At 44.5% G+C, this 15,009-nt stretch overlaps 1 long non-coding RNA gene across 1 annotated transcript; it reads left to right on the top strand.

Moving 5' to 3' along the window:
- The first annotated feature begins 12,874 nt into the window (after nt 1-12,874).
- On the top strand, nt 12,875-14,675 carry LOC136476769 (uncharacterized). Its single transcript, XR_010763750.1, has 3 exons — nt 12,875-13,130; nt 13,765-13,912; nt 14,412-14,675. It is a non-coding gene; the product is annotated as an uncharacterized lncRNA (long non-coding RNA).
- The last annotated feature ends 334 nt before the right edge of the window (nt 14,676-15,009 follow it).

Raw genomic sequence — 15,009 nt, 5'->3', positions numbered from 1 at the left:
AACGGTGAATATGCCGATTGCTGGAGATCATGGGCCACAAAGATATGTGGAGGGATATCAACAGGCACTTCCTGTAGAAATTCAGCCAGTTCGTCATCAGGAGGCTGATGCTTTTTGGGCCAATAGGATAGCAGAAATTATGAAGGATCAGTTTGGGATAAAGCCCAAGGTCAATACTTATTCTTATCGGACTCCATATCCTCCTGCATATGATTTAATTCCTCTCCCAAATCAGTACAAGGTACCAGATTTCACTAAATTCTCTGGGCAAGATGACACATCAACAATGGAACACGTCAATCGCTTCATTATTCAATGTGGAGAGGCAGCTAGCAGAGATGAATTAAGAGTTCGATTATTTTCATCATCTTTGTCTGGATCGGCATTTACGTGGTTCATTTCATTACCACCAAATTCTATTATTACCTGGGCTGATCTAGAAAAACAATTTCATAAGTATTTCTTTGCTGGAATCCATGAAAAGAAGCTTACCGATTTAGTAAAATTGAGACAGCGCAATGATGAATCGGTAGAGAGCTTTGTGCAAAGGCTACGAGATGTAAAAAATAAGTGCTACAGTCTGGTGCTGGATGATCGGCAGCTTGCCGATCTGGCTTTCCAAGGGTTATTGCCACATCTTAAAGACAGATATGCTTCTCAGGAGTTTGAAAGTCTCAGTCATCTTGTGCAAAGGATCTCTGATCAAGATACTAGGGTTTTTGAACCTAAAAAGAATTAGAGTAAAAAGGTATCATTTGTTGAAGAAGTAGGAGATTCTGATTCTGATGAAGAACCAGTTATCGGCTTATATCTTGTCCCTTTGGTCAAAAAGAGCCAGAAAAGTTTACCTTTGATATCACCAAGGCCGACAAGATATTTGATCTTCTGCTTCAAGAGGGCCAAATTAAGCTGTCACCTAATCATGTGATCCCATCAGCAGAAGAGTTGAAGAAGATCTTGTACTGCAAATGGCACAATGCAACTTTACATAGTACAAATGAGTGCAAGGTGTTCAGGCAATAGTTACAATCGGCTATTGAATCTGGGAGAATTAAGTTTGGTACTTCCAATGCCCAGAGGCCGATGAAAATTGATCAACACCCTTTTCCAGCAAATACGTTGGAGGCCAAAGGGAAGACCAAAGTATTAACATCAGAGGCTACTGAGAAAAACGCATCAGTGGATCCCCAACATTGGATAACTACCGATGATGCAAAAAGTAAGGGTTTGCTGGGAGAAAGCAGTAGTTCCAAAAACCCTTCTCGACCTGGCATTGTGATTACTCATCGAAGGCAGCAGGAGGGTTGGCGTCAGCGTAATGATCGATATCGACAACAGCAAGAAGAAAGACATCGGGAAGAATGGCATCGGCATAAAGATCATTGGAGGTGCCCGTTTTTTATCCATTGCTGGGAAGAAGGTATTAAATTGCCAACTGTTGAAATTGCCCTGAGTGCAATGGTTATTATGGGGTCAATCGGTCAGAAAGGAGGTTTCAACCTGGCAATTAGGGTTTATTTATCAATGAGCCGATCAGAGGCAGAGCATCAGTGCATGATCGGCTGGGGGGCAGACTTAGTGTACATGAAAGGCTTGGTAAACGCGCCGGATATTTTCCAAGGAATCAAGAGGAGCTTGAGGAAATGGCAAATGCAAGAGTTCCCGATGAGGAAATATTCTATAGGGACCCTAATATACGCCGTGTAGAGTCAACTAGGACCTGTTATCAGCTGGTTTGGAAAACCAAGTTTCCTCGATGGTGCCCGGAGGGTCTGACAAAGACGCAGAGAAGGAGGATGCAACGTGAGCGTCAGGAGGATTTATATCAAGAGGAAAATTCCTCCAATGAGAGGTCCAGTCATCAGTAGTGGTAGGTAAAACACAAAAATACGGGTCCATTGGCAGATGTTAATATGGTATTCATGTTGCCGATGGAGTTTTTGGCATTGTCTGATAATGAGGAAGAAGTTGTTCTCTCTGATCAAGTAGCTCAGCTGACACTAGATCCAATGATGGCTATTTTTGAGAAACCTACCGATGACGAGAGACAGCATCTTAAGGCTTTGTTTGTGAAGGGCAGAGTTGATGGGCAGCCTGTGTCTAAGGTACTTATTGATGGAGGGGCTGCGATTAATATTATGCCTTATGTGATGTATCGGAAACTTGGTAAGGGAGATCAAGACTTGACCAAAACCGATATGATGCTGAAAGATTTTGAAGGCAATGTGTCACCGGCTAAAGGGGCAGTGTGCGTTGAATTGACCATCGGCAGCAAAACCTTGCCGACGACGTTCTTTGTTATTAACGGCAAGGGTGCATATAATCTGCTTCTAGGGAGGGATTGGATTCATGCTAATTGTTGTGTTCCTTCTACAATGCATCAATGCCTCGTACAGTGGATTGGGGATAAGATTGAGGTTGTCCCTGGTGATTCTTCTTATATCATCGCATCGGCAGAATCAGATACTTATGAGCGAACTAAATGCATATCAGGAGAAGCTTGGGAAAAAGAGTTCCTTAGAGTTGCTGATTATGAAATTCCACCAATCCAAGCAGTCGGTTCTGAAGAAGAGTTTTAATGGATAGGTTTGCCGATGATGGAAAATTAGGTCAAGGGTTCACATCGGTAGATGATTTAGTAGAAGTAGATATCGGTGATGGCGATAGGCCAAGACCTACTTTTATTAGTGCTAAGTTAGATTCCAAGTGTAAGCAGCAAATAATTGATGTGTTAAAAGAGTATAAAGATTGTTTTGCTTGGGATTATACTGAGATGCCTGGATTAGACCGATCGATAGTTGAACATCGGTTACCTATCAAATTTGGATTTTGGCCACATCAGCAGCCAGTGCGCCGATGCAACCCTAATATACTTCCTGATATTAAGGCCGAAATAACTAAATTAATTGAGGCAAAGTTTATTCGGTAGTGTCGATATGCAGAGTGGATCTCTAATGTGGTTCCTGTTTATAAGAAAAATGGAAAACTTCATGTTTGTATTGATTTTAGGAATCTCAACAAAGCCACACCGATGGATGGCTATCCAATGCCGATTGTTGATTTGTTGATTAATGCTGCAGCCGAACATCAAATTATCAGCTTCATGGATGGTAATGAAGGTTACAATCAAATATTCATGGCTAAAGAAGATATTCCCAAGACTGCTTTCAGATGTCCAGGTCATGTGGGGTTGTTTGAGTGGATAGTTATGATGTTTGGTTTGAAAAATGCCGGCGCTACTTATCAGAGAGCTATGATCTTTATTTTTCATGAATACATCGGCACATTAGTGGAGATCTACATTGATGATGTGGTGATTAAGTCTGGAGATGTTACAAAACATTTAGCCGATCTACGAAAGATACTAGAGTGCACAAGGAAGCATGGATTGAAGATGAATCCTAATAAATGTGCATTTGGTGTATCGGCAGGACAATTCTTGGGTTTTATGGTGCATCAGCGGGGCATCGAAATCAGTAGGAAGTCTATTGATGCGATTAACAAGGTGGTTGCTCCTGTCAATAAGACTGAATTGCAATCTTTGATCGGTAAAATTAATTTCATTAGAAGATTCATATCTAATCTGTCGGGTAAGATCAAGGCTTTCAGTCCACTACTTAAATTGAAAATCAATCAGGAATTTGTATGGGGAGCTGAGCAGCAGTTAGCCCTCGATGAAATTAAGAAATATTTAACAAATCCTCTAGTGCTAGTTCCACCTCAACACGGGAAGCCTTTCAGGTTATATTTGTCAACTGATGATACAGTTATCGGTTCAGCTCTTATTCAAGAATTTGAAGGGAAAGAACGTGTTATTTATTATTTGAGCAGAAGATTAGTGGATGCTGAGACGAGGTATTCGGCCATCGAAAAATTATGTCTGTGTTTATACTTTTCTTGTGTCAAATTAAGGCATTATTTGTTATCTGCCGAATGTACGGTCATATGCAAAGACGATGTGGTCAAGTATATGCTGTCGATGCCGATATTAAGTGGTAGAATCGGCAAGTGGATTTTAGCATTATCAGAATTTGAACTACGTTACGAATCAACTAAGGCAGTTAAAGGGCAAGTGATGGCAGATTTTGTCACTCAGCATTGTAATACAGTGGACTCTCTAGAGGTTGCTCCCTGGACACTTTTCTTCGATGGGTCCACATGTGGTGAAGGAGCAGGTATCGGCATTGTGTTAATTTCACCTCAAGGAAGGAAGTATGAGTTTTCATTGCCGATTGTTGCTACGTCGACGAACAATCAGGCTGAATACCAAGCCTTGATAAAAGGGTTAGAATTACTGAAGGAGATACGTGCCGATGCTATTGAAATCTTTGGTGATTCTATGCTAGTTATAAATCAATTGGCTGGAATTTATGAATGCCGAAGTGAAGCTTTGATTTCGTATTATGAAAGATGTTTGCAATTGTTGAAAGGATTTAGAGATTTTCGTCTTGAACATATCTCTCGATTGCATAATGAGGAAGCTAATCGACTAGCTCAGCATGCTTCAGGGTATCAGCCTATTCAGGAAGTGCTAACATCGGCAGTTGATACCGATGACTGGAGGAAGGAGATTGTCGATTATTTAAAGGATCCATATAGAAAAGTTGAGAGACATATAAGGTTCCAAGCTACCAAGTATGTGCTCCTCGATGATGAATTATTTTATCGAACTATAGATGGAGTTTTACTTAGATGTGTTAGCAGTGATGAATCGAAAAGCTTGATGGGTGAAATTTATGAAGGAGTGTGTGGGGCGCATCAATCGGCTTTCAAGATGAAGTGGATGATCAGAAGGAATAGGTACTATTGGCCGACTATTCTTGAAGATTGTTTTAAATATTTTAAAGGATGTCAGGGGTGTCAAAAGTTTGGTAATATTCAAAGAGCGCCTGCATCGGCTATGAACCCTATAATCAAACCGTGGCCATTCCGGGGATGGGCTATTGATCTCATTGGTCAGATTTATCCGCCATCGAGTAAAGGACATAAATTTATTCTGGTTGCTACTGATTATTTCACAAAATGGGTTGAGGCAATTCCTTTAAAAAAGGTGACATCGGTTAATATGATTGATTTTGTGAAAGAGCATATTGTTTACCGATTTGGTATTCCTCAAACTATCACTATCGATCAGGGCACTATGTTTACATCAGGAGAATTTGATGAGTTTGCTGTAGGTATGGGAATTAAAGTTTTAAATTCTTCTCCATATTATGCTCAAGCTAATGATCAAGCTGAGGCTTCTAACAAAGGGATCATCAAACTCATTAAGCGCAAAATTGAAGAAAATCCTAGGAGGTGGCATACAGTATTAAATGAAGCCTTGTGGTCATATCGGATGTCATGTCATGGTGCAACCAAAGTAACGCCTTATCAGTTAGTATATGGACACGATGTAGTATTGCCTTGGGAAATTAAAGTTGGCTCTAGGCGAATACGTTCTTAAAATCAGCTGACAGCCGATGATTATAATACTCTTATGAAGGATGAGTTGGAAGATGTGGCGGGTCATCGGTTAAGGGCTTTAGTTAGCATCGAAGAAAATAAGAAAAGAGTAGCCAGATGGTATGACAAGAAGGTGAAGGTAAAGGAGTTTGCCGATGGAGATCTGGTCTGGAAATTGATTTTACCGATTGGGACTAAAAGTTCAAAGTTTGGAAAGTGGTCTCCTAATTGGGAAGGTCCATATCGGATAAATCAGTCTGTTTCTGGTAACGCATATATTCTAGAAACCCTTGAAGGGGTTGCATTTCCTAGAGCATTAAATGGAAAATATTTAAAGAAATATTACCCTAGTATCTGGATGGATGCATAAAAGTATAAGTGCCGATAACAGTCCTATCGGCTAGAATTATGCAAGGATGACAATGTCTCATAAAGTGCCGATACAATAAACAAGATTACAAGTTTAACAAGGATTGGATAGCTAATATCGCACGCAGGCGGATCTAGTCAGCTTCCTCCATTTCTTTGATGTCGTCATCGGCAGCACCCTCCACAGGCTTGAGTTTTTTCTTCATGGCCAAAGCTTTGCGAGCCTGGATGTCTCTTTCTTGCTGAAGGGCCTTGATGGCATTGGGTAGCTGGCTTTCTTCTTGTTGAGCATGAGTTAAGGCTGCATCGACTTCTTTCAATTCAGCCAATAAATCCATCTTCTTTGTCGATAAGTCCAAGATTTTCTGCTTAAGTTCAGCACCCGAAGTCTGCAAGTTGCTGATGCCCTTGTGCTTCTCATTAGCAATTTGTTTCAGTTGTAGCATCTCTTCTTTGAGTTGAGCCTGAGCTGCTCTATCGGCAATACGTTGAGCAGCCCGTTGGTATTGTAGTTGGCGGCTTTCTAAATGGGCTGCTGGGAAGAGTACTTCTTCAACATCGGCAGGGACCTGGCCACGGATTGTTTTGAAAATTGCCTTTGCGGGGTCCGAGTCATCTACCAGTTGGGCGGTATCCTGCTGTAGCAAGTTCAGAAGAGCTTCCAACTTGGACTTAACTTCTGCCGATATTGTTCCCAGTGCAAGGGAAGAACTTGTTTCCTCTCCATCATCGTCAGAAACGTCAATGGCAAAGGAAAATAGGCTGTTTGGGGAGTCTTGTTCCTGAGGAAAAGAAAAAGAGGTCAGTTGAGGATAAATATGAATATTATAAATCGACTAGGTCAATTGGCTTACCTGTTTCAAGGCAATTTCCTATGCTTGGCTGGAGGAAGCAGCCTGGAGTATGCCGTGTGGAGGATCGGCTGAACTTGCCGATGGAATATCCTCTGTGGCCTCATCAGTGGTTGGCCCTTGGGGTATGATGACCGATGGTATGTCCTGTACAGGAGGATTAACTGCTTGCTTAGTTGCATCGATTGATTCTGGCCGGCTTGTAGATGTTGGGGCAGATGGGGGGATCGGCATGGACTTCTGTCGTTTTGGCTGTGCCTCGGCATCTGTTAAGGCTTTGCGCTTTGCTTGGGCCTCAGCAACGGTTGGCTGGGGGGCATCGGCACTTGTTGGTTGTGGAGCTTGAACATCTGGTACGCTTGCCGATGTACCCATTTATTGCTGCAAAACAAGTGTAAGGTATGATATTTAGCAGATAAAACGTGAAATCAAGGGGATACCTCTGAAGGTTTGTCAGAAGAAGTGGTGCTTGATATCAGAGGAATTGCCGATGATGATCCAGCAGCGGCTCTTACACCCTGATGATTAATGTTAATACAGTTTGTGATCGGCATAAGTAGAAATAAACAAGGTTGTTACCTTGAATGCCTTGACCAAGGTTGTAGCAGCGGCCAATGGAGTGGCCCTGGCTATAGCCAATTTGGATTTGGAGGTGATGGTCTTGGTATGGATCTTCTGGTGAGTCAAAGCGGCTAAGGTGGGAGCATTGTAGCCGATCGGAGATACCAGGGAAACAGGCTGAAGATCGAAGGGTTTCCCACTTTTGCTCATAGTTGGTGCTGGGTTGTTAACCTGTCACGAGAGAGTTAGTTACCGATATATGAAAGGAAAAAGCGGAAGGGAGCTAAAAGGAACTTACTGCGTCATCGGGAATGGCGTATTCAGGGTCGATCATGTGTCGATATGTGTGAACAGATGTTGCAAACAGTTGTTCCCTCCACTCTCGCCACCATTGCTTATATGATTCGGTGATGAAAGATACTAGCGTCCAGACGGATATATCGACATTCATAGTATCGGCATCGGGGGAGAGTTGCACTACCCTGTTCCAATCTGTTCCGCAGGTGATTGTTTCTCTGGGTTTGATCACATCGGCAAAACAAAGTTTGATTGGCAGTTGCCCAAAAGCCAATTGACGAGATACTGCTGATGGGTTGTAAAACTCATATGTGATATTGGTGTTTTTCCCGCTACCGAATGTGTTTACTGGAATTGCCCTGGGAGTAATGATAGCCATCATGAGCTCGTTATCTTGATTCAGAGTGTCATCGGCAAAATTGAAAAGAAGGGGGAATCTGTTTTCTTCGTCAATATAAGGCACCCAGGCCCTATGATCACGAGAAAGACCATTGTAGAAGCTTTGAAAGAATCTGCCGATCTGGTCTTCATTGGCTTCTGTTCCAGGGAGGACAATTATGGCTTCACCAAAATTGAAGAGGTGAGCGTATTGCCGATTCCTCGTCCCCAAGCACATGGTCTTCAGCAATTTCTCGTGGGAATTATTGGGCAAAGAAGTCCCATTGCAACCGTTTGTGCATATGGGTATTCAGCCACATGTTGATGAACCACCACGGGCCTCCTAAGTTGCCGATGGGTTCGCCAAGCAGAAGTTTCTGAGATACTTGATGAAGAAGATGATAAGTGGAGCTCAGAAGGTATCGGCCAAGTGGGAATCTTACGCCATTGGCCAGGAGTTCAGCAGCGGGGAGGAAAGCGTTAGTTGGTCCTACTGATCGACCACAGAAGATAAATTTTTCTAACCACATATTCAAGAATGTGGCATGTTCCCTCTGATTAACTGTCCCAGTCTTCTGGCATTCTTGGATGTATCCTGTCCAACCGCCGATGTTGCGGGTATTCACCCTATACTCAGATTTTCTGCCATAAATAGAGCCTTCATCGGCAGTTGAAATATCCAAACCAGTGAGCATGTATACATCGGCAAGTGTGGGAGTAGCTGGGCCATGTCCAAACATAAAAGTGTTTGTTGTGTCTGACCAGAAGTAAGCAGCTGCAATCATCATTGATTCATTCTTCTGCATATTGGCAATAGATAGCCTAATGCATTGGTCTAGCTTCCGTTCTGCCCAGTATACTTGCATCGATCTATTAACCCTCAAGTACCAATCTTTCCACCCTTTGGTGGTTTTGGGCCAAGATCGGAATGTGTCTTTCCATAAATTCAGAGAGAAATTTTGGGCTCTAAAGGGGATTCTGTTAACTTCTGCATTAATCAGATCAGTTGGATCTGGGTTGCACATTGGTCCCAAGCATTGGACATGCGGTTGATCGGTTGGAATAACTAATTTGTTGCATAGTTCCTAAGTTTAAAGGGTCCGGAGAACAAAAGAAAGGAAAAATCACCAACTGTATGGATTTGCAAAAACTAGGGGAATCAAAGTAAAAGGTAATGGAAGTGGAGCGAACCGCAGGGACGTCGAAGTTGATTGCCATTATCTTGAGGAAGATGGGGGCACGAGCCGGAGACTTGAGGTTAACGCTGGAGAAGAATTCTTGTTGGTTGAGGTCGCGCAGTTGTTCGTCGGAGTCGCCGCCAGAAAGAGAAAATGTCAAAGATTGGAGTCTGAGGGTAGAAGACGAGTGTTCTGGAGGAATCTATTTATAAGCCGCTTGGAGTAGGGGTATTTTGGACTTATCTCTATACCGCGCGCATGTAGGTCGAGGTGGTTCAGATGGATATGGTAACTGTTCGCACGATAATCAGGGGATTGTACAGATGAGTTGATGGCAAGTAATCATGACTTAGAAGAGATATCGGTACAGGATATTTTAATTCTAAAAATGACAGCATTATCATGTTAGGATCTTGCCGATGGGTTATTGTTTCGGTATCTTAACCATAATCAAGGCAAGAGTGGTTGGCGATTGTGCGATATTTACTGAAGTGCGTGAATTAGGATTAGATTTGATTAGATTTGACAACAGATCAAGTTTTGGCTTGGAGAATGAGTTACGGTAATCGGGCGAAGGCAAACGTTATCTGGAGTAAATTTCGGAGCATTAATGGTTTTATACTCCGAAATTGGGGGGCATGTGTTGACACCGTTTTTTGCACGTGTCAAAATGATCGGAGTGGACTAATCGGCAAGGGGAAAGTTACTGTATATTCTGACTGCCGATGAAACAGGGAGTATGCCAATGAAGGAAGACTTGAAGACTACTGCCGATGAAACAGGGAGTATGCCGATGAAGGAAGACTTGAAGACTACTGCCGATGAAACAGGGAGTATGCTGATGGGAAGGAGGACGGTGAGATTTCCATTGTAATTGAGGCGGACAGGGAAATAGATAGGAGTTGATTTCCTTTTCTATATTTGTTAGAGTATGATTCATGTAAGAGTCACGTGTTTCCTTAGATATGGGCTTGGTGTCCTAGTTGTGTTTGGTTGTGTCTCTTTAGATCAGGGTATAAATATGGAGTGAGGGGCAATGTAATAGATATATCAATCAATATCAAAACCAATTTTTACTCCTATTTGCATCTACTTACTTTTCGGCGACTTCGTCAATTTGCATTATTTTCCTTTCTACGAGTTCTCATTGATTCGGCGAGCTGCATCGCTTCAGTGCGACCTTCGGCGACTCTCGAGTTCCGCGTGAGTACCTCTTGGCCGTGACTTCCGGGCGTATCGCTGTTGTCAGGACCAAAGTGCTCGTATCTTCATTCTTGTCGATTAACAGGTCAAATCGACTGGCACGCCTTGGATATCGATTCGGGTATTAGCCCTTTGTGTTTGCAGATCCACTTTTGCATCAACAAGTCCATGTAGAAAATGAACTGGGTCTCTGTCTTGGACTTCAGATGGGATCTTCAACCTAGACAAAAGCGACGTGTTCGAGTGGGAGTCTTGATTGATGGTGCCATCCATATCCGAGTTGGATCGGAAATGGAGAGGTGCGAAAACTTCTCGACGAGTTGATCCAGCATGGTCATCGAGATGTCTAGTGAAGCCTGAGGCGCTGAGATCTCCATGAGATGACTTTGGAGCTTCCCGTTGTCGTATGCCTTGTAGATCCAGGACCCAAAGATGAAGGTGGTTCCCACCAAGAAAATCATGTCGTCGAGGTCCGCCGAGCTCTCGATCGCGAAGTCACCGAAAGCCCCTATCTAGCGCGCTAGCTGTCGGTGTTTGATGACTGGCAACTCATCACAGGGGTACCCAGGACGATGTTTGAAGGGCTCTGGTGTACGCAGAACTCGATAGTAAACATAAAGAGACGAACGGTTTATACTGGTTCGGGCCCTCTTGTCGAGTAATAGCCTTTACGTCTAGTCAGCATGTAGCCTTTTGCGTTGGATTGGTTGGTATGATTGTGTGTTCAAGGGGTGCACCATGCCTCTCTTTATATAGGGAGAGAGAGAGCAAGGGTGCGTATCTAGTCCTAGTCGGTTACAATAGAAGAGTCTTAATTCTTTTACAGAATCTAGCTTTCATCGTAAGCCAACTAGGTCGATCTGGAATAGCTTGAAGTCCACGCCACCTTGTCTCGCGTCCTTCAACAGATCGTGGGCCAGCCCAGGGCCCATCCGGGTAACACCCCTATGGGGAACCCCAAGGACCCTGGTCCATCAAGTATGTGAAGCAGCAGCCGGCGAGCATGCAACATCAGCAGGTGGACATGAAGCAGCAGTAGGCATGGGCTGGCAGACATAGCAGGCAAGGCGTGGGTACAGCAGGCGAGGCAGGTGCAGCGGTACGTGCGTCTAGATAGGGGGCTAGCATCTAGACGTCCGGTAGCCATTCCGAAAAAATTGCTGCCAAATACTATATTTGCAAAAAGAACCCCTCATTTTTTTTGTAATATTAGGGTTATTTTGATCTACGCCATTACAATTCTTCGAGTTTTGAGAAACCCCATTATAATTCACCTATTCAGAGATCTACCATTACAATTTTATCTCTCCTGCATCCATGCCATTTTCTACGGCTACCGCGTACAAGGCCCACTGTCAGGCATGTATGCCTACGTGAAGGTATACAGACGTCAAGTCCCCGTCTCCTCCGACCGAGCCCGCAATCGCTTCACACGCAGTCTGCTGTGGATGAGCGATTGAGCGTCGTCGCTCCACCTCCGGCCCCCACGGGCAGCCGCCAGCACGGGAGAGGTGTGCGTCCTCTCCATAGACGGTGGCCCAGCGACACGTTGGTGCGCCAACGCGGCTCGCGGACTTCTTCAACACGGTGGCGGGTCCAGTGTGGGAGGCGTCCTGGGCTGCTGGCAGCCCTGCTGTTCGTGTGCGCCGTTCTTCTTCTAGACCGTCGACACCGCAGAGTGTGCCGCGCACGACTTCTGGCTACAGGAGGCGGAGAGGCCGCGCTCGCCGGCGGCGGCCTGCACGTGAGGAGGAGCACTCGCCCACGGCTTGCCAGTCTCGACGTAGCCTGCTCACGAGGACCGGCGGCCTACAGGTTGGTGTGCGCGACGGACGCGGCCTCGCTCGGAGGTGCCAGCACGCCACCAGCTCCACAGGCACGAACAGGGAGCTCCATAGGCCTGGACGTGCCCTCCACGGACCATGGCGGTGGCGAACTCCTCCAGCGGCCTCTTGGTGCGTTGGAGCAGGTGCCGCAGCCTGATCAGCATGGGACGGGGTTAGAGGCCCACGGACATCAGCGCCCTCTTCTTCATTCTCCGCATTGGCGTGCTAGGACTGCAGGTGCTCACACGCGCCCGCAGTGGTGGTGGCGTTGGCTGCTCGCACACGCGCCCGCACGGCAGCTGTTCGCACGTGCACCTAGATCGCACGCAGGCTATGCTACCTCCACCACGACTGCACGCCCGACGACAACCTGCAGCCTGCAGGGCCAACGACCAGGAGCGCCCCGTCGCTCTCGCGTACATGCCGCCACGGGCGAGCGCGGATGCTCCCCCTCGCGCGTAGGCCACGTCGCCTCTCCGCTCACGCGTAGGTCGCCGTGGCGCGTACTCGCCCGCCGCGGGCGCGCTCGGTCTGACGGAGGAGACGGGGACTTGACATCCGTATGCCTTCCTGTAGGCATACGTGCCTGACAGTGGGCCTTATACGCGGTAGCCGTAGAAAATAGCATGGATATTGGAGAGATAAATTGTAATGATAGATCTCTGAGTAGTTGAATTATAACGGCGCTTCTCAAAACTCGGAGAATCCTAATGACATGCATCAAAATAACCCTATTATTTTTGTTTACAAAATAGTCCTGCCGTCTATCTCATCCACGCTCTTTGCTCCGGCGACGGCGGCCTCGCCGCTGCGAATGAGTGTCCAGCGGATGGAGGCCGCGGAAGCAGAAGAAAATGGAGGCGGCTCCAGAGCGCCGCGTCGAATCCACGGTAGCAGGCAGTGGCGAGAGCAGCCGGAGGAGAGGAGGGTGTTGACTGTTGATCGAGATCGGAAGAGGATGCGGACTAGCTGAGTTGAGACAAAGCGGCGGCGGCGCTCGGTCGGGTGAGGCAACAGCGGAGGTAACCCCTCCTCCTCCGCCCATTGCACCACCTCACATCTCCCCACTTGTTTTGATTCTAATTTGACTTCTCATATGAAATTAATATTCTTCCTGCTCCGCGTGTGATTTTGAGCCTAAAGTTAGTTGACCAGAAAAGTTAATTTGCTATCAATTATAGGAATCCTGCAGCAATCTGTGGATGCCCGCATTGTGCAAATCGAACTAATCTCGTGTATTGTCTTTGGTAGCATCCTAACTGATAGAACATGAAACCTGTGCAAAGTCAGATGAATTCATGTGAATGCTTCATGACATGAACCAGGATTTGATCCTCTTTGTTTCTTGGGGCAGGTAGAAGAGATAATTTCCTGTGTGCCACTACAAAAACGGTTGACCCATATGCGAAAATTTCATTGCGCTACACCACATTTAAATTTTTTGTTCCCCATAGTGCCACTTTCATCAAGTGTCTGTTAACTCCCAAAAGTGGCACCAGGGGAAAAAGATTTAGCTACTTAGCAATATTCTAATTTTCCATGCTTCAACTTTTTACTGCAACTTTCCAGTTCTACCAGTTAGCTTTCTTTATGTGTCGTATTTTCTCTGCTAATGGTTTGTTGAACTATCTTCTCTCTGTATTCTGAATTGTTTAGATATTGGTAAGCGTGTGAATCCTGATGTCCACTCACACCATGGAATCTGCATAAATGTTCCTGGAACATTTCATTGCCATTGCCCAGATGGGATCTAGGAATGCCTCTGTACTGAGAGGATGCGTCAAGATGAATAATTACTCTGCAGGTGATCACTGACTTCAATATGTAGCATTGATGACCTATATTATGTTTTTGATAATTTTTCAGATTTATATAGATTGCACATCATTGATACATTGTAATACTTTTTATTAAAATTTATGCTCCTAATCCACATCGAAACACCTAGCTGAAAGTTAAATTGCACCATTTTTTTTACACTAGTGATGGATATGTATTCTGGAGGAAAGGGGAACGATAAACTTAATCAATATAACCAGAGTATACATTTTAGGAATGGTAAGATAATCTTCAACTTAACCAAAGGTGCCTTTACTACATAAGCACCATTCTAGAAAATATTTATGGAATCCAATTGGAATTGTACATCAAGGAAGTGATGGAAATAAATGGTAGCTTAAACTATAAAAGAAGTCATGTAAGGTGCATATATGCTTTGTAATAGAAAACTTTGACAGTACTTCCATTTAGTCACATAAGGATGATTAATGGCATGCTAATACTGGCTTAACAATTTTCTCCAGTTTCTGAGGACACGCAGCGATTCAGGAAGGCATGCCTGGGGGCTCCTTGCTGTGGTGCCTGGAACTCTGTCTGGCGTGTCAGTCCATGGAGGAGCCGGGGTGGAGATAACGTACATCACTGCCATGGCGCCATCCTGCCATCTGCTGGATTGGGTAATAAGGTTTCGTTGTTTGCCCGCATTTTTCTCAAACATGGTTTGACAATTTTCTGTAACAATAGCCTGGGCAGCCCATCGCCTCTCATTACTGCTATATCAATCTGGAACAAAACCTTTGCTATAAAAATGTTTTTATTTTAGATTTGTGCAATGTTCCAAGTGAGACACCTTCCACCTTTTGTTTTGTTAGACTCTTAAAATTCCTAGTTACGTGCTTCCTTTGTTGACCAGAAACTGGAACATGCTGAAAAGTACTCCCTCTGTCCATGAAAGAATGCAACTACGGGTTACGTGCTGACAAAAGTAGTTCATGTTTGATCAAATTTCTAGTGATACTATTCATATTTATGACTCTAAATTAATTTATTACGAAAATACAATTCGTAATCAATCTATTGGTATTTATTTGATATCATAAATATTAATATTTTTTATCTATA

Source organism: Miscanthus floridulus, chromosome 8 (assembly GCF_019320115.1).
Source record: "Miscanthus floridulus cultivar M001 chromosome 8, ASM1932011v1, whole genome shotgun sequence".
NCBI lineage: Eukaryota > Viridiplantae > Streptophyta > Magnoliopsida > Poales > Poaceae > Miscanthus > Miscanthus floridulus.
This window is presented reverse-complemented; position numbering and strand designations above follow the sequence as displayed.